The sequence below is a fragment of the Hippocampus bargibanti genome, linkage group LG03 (genome assembly GCF_051943395.1).
Source record: "Hippocampus bargibanti isolate YZ-2025 linkage group LG03, ASM5194339v1, whole genome shotgun sequence".
NCBI lineage: Eukaryota > Metazoa > Chordata > Actinopteri > Syngnathiformes > Syngnathidae > Hippocampus > Hippocampus bargibanti.
The window spans coordinates 16136098-16140329 of NC_142736.1; positions in this window are offsets into that span (position 1 = coordinate 16136098).

Here is a 4232-nt window from a genome sequence, read left to right on the forward strand (position 1 = left end):
CAAGAATCTCCTTGGACCATGATGTTTGCAGATGACATTGTGATCTGTAGCGAGAACAGGGAACAGGTGGCGGAGAAACTAGTGATGTGGATGCCCTGGAAAAGAGAGGAATGAAGATCAGTCGCAGCTAGACGGAATATATGTGTGTCAATGAGAGGGATCCAAGTGCAAGAGTGATGCTACAGGGAGAAGAGATAAAGAAGGTGGAGGATTTTAAGTACTTGGGGTCAACTGTCCAGAGCAATGGAGAGTGTGGAAAAGAGGTGAAGAAGCGTGTCCAGGCAGGCTGGAGCGGCTGGAAAAAAATGTCAGGTGTGATGTGTGATAGAAAGGTTTCAGCTAGGATGAAAGGAAAAGTGTATAAAACCGTGGTCAGACCAGCCATGATGTTTGGACTGGAGACAGTGCCACTGAAGAAAAGACAGGAAGCAGAGCTGGAGGTAGCAGAGCTGAAGATGTTGAGGTATTCTTTGGGAGTGACCAGGTTGGATAGGATCCGGAATGAGTACATTAGAGGGGCAACTCATATTCGAGGCTTTGGAGAGAAAGTCAGAGAGGCCAGACTGAGATGGTTTGAACATGTCCAGAGGAGAGAGAGTGACTATATCGGGAGAAGGATGCTGAACCTTGAACTTCCAGGCAGGAGACCGAGAGGAAGACCTAAGAGGAGGTTTATGGATATGGTCAAAGAGGGCATGAAGGTAGCTAGTGTGAGAGAAGAGGATGCACAAAACCGGGATAGATGGAGGACATTGATTCGCTGTGGCGACCCCTGAAGGAAAAAGCCGAAAGGAAAAGAAGAAGATCGGCCCTGTGATTTGTCTCTATAGGGTGGTGACAAGGTTAAAGTTCAGATCAAGACTGATAAAATTTCACTGGGCTATGTCCTGCAGATGCTCTGCTTATTGCTGACTGCTTCATCAAATAGTCTTTTAAGTATGGGGCATACAGTGCATGTCAGCATCTTTTTCGATCTTTTGCTTGTTTCTTTTAAATAAGACAGAACACTTTTTATTGTAAGAATCAAAAGAAAACGGTGACTGATAAAATGCAATTTGACTGCAATTGCATCCCCTTTACTTCCTTCAGACAACTTTTTTTACCACCGTGCATCACATATGAATGCATCGGCCGGTGTTCTGTCTGCTTTGTCTTCTTCCCTGTAATCACTTTACCCTTCTGAATGGCAGCTATGGTGCGGGGTGTTTTATTTTATTTTTTTGTTACAGCTCCGTGTCACTTGGAGCAAAGTAATTTTTATGCAGGGGACTTGGTGCCGCCTTACTTAACCATATTATTTTGTACCGGTTGAGTCAGTGTTACACTTACTCCAGTCTTATCACGGCAAAATGTGTCTGAGGTCTTTTAGCTGGATCCCGTCTCCCTCTTGGTAGTTATGATCTTGTCACAAGAGAGCTGTATATCTATCGATTGGAGTAAAAGTGGCCTCTAGTCTCAAACGTGGCGCTGAACCAGCAGCACATATCAGCGCTCAATATTGATCGCATTTCCTGCTCTCCACAACCTTTCAATGCTTGTTTATTCAGAGTCTTTAGTGTGTTAACAGAGGACAGCAGTAACTGTTCCGACACGCTTGATGAGCATGTAAAACCAAATTGCGAGAACCGATGGGTCCCTTAGGTGATTCAATACTATGCATTTACTGTTGTAAGAAATTATCAGGGAGGGATTATAAACATGATTCAAATATATTTGTGCAAAGGCAATGAAATGTAAAAATAAACAATGTGTTGGTACATCATAGTATACGCATGCTTTGTTTGCATTTGAAATGCTCTTTTTTTAATTGCTGGAAGCCGGTCAAATGTTAAATGCGTCGTCCTCAGAGTGCAAATGGACCCGAGTTCGATCCCTGCTCTGGCCTTCCTGTGTGGAGTTTGCATGTTCTCCCTGTGCCTGCATTGGTTTTCAGGACACCCCTCCCTCACCCAATCGGTTTTTCTGAATACTTCGTTTACTAGGCAGCAGTCGCAGACAAAATCCACAAATCTGCTGAGCATTCGGCAATGATTCCGCTGTAAAAGTACTGAAATAAATAGGTAGGGGACAGATGTCCTATTAGTTATTCATGAATGAATTACAATTGTGTCTGTTTTCTCACTTGAGCCCCCGCCCTCCAAAATGTATATCTGTGCACAACTCGTGCACCTCGATACACACAGATGCTCAACGGCTTTTTATTCAGTTACTAAAATGAAACAATGCAACATTTGTCATGGGACATTGCAGATGGAAAGAAGGACACAGTTACAGTTACAAAATGGAACTGTATAGTGCCACTTAGCAGTTTTTTTTTTTTTTTTTTGACGACGATACTAGTGCAGCGTGTTCTACCGGAAACAAATTCCTTGTGTGTTCTACATACTTGGCAATAAAGATGATTCTGATTCTGATTTGTTATTACCTGTGGTTGAGGGATTTTGAAAGAAAGGGTGTCACTATTCCAAAGCAAGTGGTGAGATAAAGGACAGAGGAGTAAGAATGACCTCATCGCAGCGTCTGGAAAAATTAGATGTCTCACGAGAGACCAGCTGAACTCAATTATCAGGAAAATACTGTTGCAAAGGGAAACTGAAAGGATATAGAATCAATCTGTCACATACTGACGGTGAGGAAGAGAGCACAGGTGAGAAGGTGCAGAAAGCAAGAGAATTGCTTCAGTTTATTATTTCTCATTTGTAAAAAGAGATAAATTGAAAACTACAAATGATCTGACTTCATAATGGATTATTTCACCGACCTCAGCCAAAATGGTGAAAGATCCAATCAAAGGTCTACCAATGTTCGACTTTGGAGGCGCAACTGCTTGCAGCATCAAATAACAGCAATAATGTTTCTGTTCTGTCTTTAGGCATTAATCAGAAAGTCATGAATCAGCTTTTGGCCCCAAAGCAAGAAAGGCTAAAAATACTTTGCACCTAAATCAGAATCATCCATCCATCAATTTTCCGTAATGCTTATTCCTCATTAAGGTCACGGGGGGTGCTGGAGCCTATCTCAGCTGTCTTCGGGCAAGAGGTGGGGGACACCCTGAATTGGTTGCCAGCCAATCGCTGGGCACACAAAGACGTACAACAGTAACTCTCACACTCACACCTAGGGACAATTTGGAGTGGTCAATCTGCCTGCCATGCATGTTTTTGGAGTGTGGGAGGAAACCGAAGGACCCGGAGAAAACCCACGCAGGTCCGGGGAGAATATGCAAGCTCCACACAGGGAGGCCGGTCTGCTAACCACTCGACTACCGGGCCGCCTCTAAATCAGAATCAGAAAACCTTTATTCATCCCACAATGGTGACATTTGCAGTCCACGGCAGCAATTTGAAAGGGGATGGGGAGGGGCAGGTGAAAGGATAGAAAACAAGATATTATAAGCATAGCAAAAGGAAAATGTCAACTGTATACTGTGCAAATGTACAAAACCGTTTCATAAAAAACTGTACATAGTGCAAGTATCAAGAAAGGCATATTGATATATGTAGCTGTATTGCATCAACCCATATTTACAAGTGGCCAGTGTTTTTTTTGTTGTTGTTTTTTTTTTCACATGTGATCATTGAGAATTGCGAAGCCTGACAGCAGTTGGTAGGAACGAGCGGCGGTACCTCTCCTTCTTGCAGCACGGGTGTAATAGTCTCTGGCTGAAGGAACTACCCAGTGGTCAGGGTGGGCAGGAGGGGCTGTCCATCATAGCTTTTAGTTTAGCTAGCGTCCGTCTGTTGCCCACCTTCTCCAGAGAGTCCAGCGAGCAGCCCAGGACAGGACTGGCCCTCTTGACAAGGCGCTCCAGTCTTTTCCTGTCCCGGGTGGTGATGCTGCCTGACCAGCAGACAATTCCACCTGAAGCCGCCACAGAGTAATAGAAAGTCTTTAGGAGTGACCCCTGAACCCCAAAAGACCTCAGTTTCCTGAATAGGAAGAGGCGACTCTGTCCCTTTTTGATTAGGGCATCAGTGTTTGGAGTCCAGTCCAGTTTATTGTTGAGAGTAACACCTGGGTACTTGTAGGAGGTCACCCTCTCAATGAGGCTGACAATAGCTGAGCCGTCAGAGAACTTCTGAAGGTGGCAGGTTAGGGTGTTGTAGTTGTCCGAGGTGTAGAGAGTGAACAGGAATGGAGCCAGGACTGTCCCCTGCGGCGCTCCGATGCTGCAGAGAAGTCTGTCCGACTCACAGTTCTTTACCCTCACGTACTGTGGCCTGTTTTTGAGG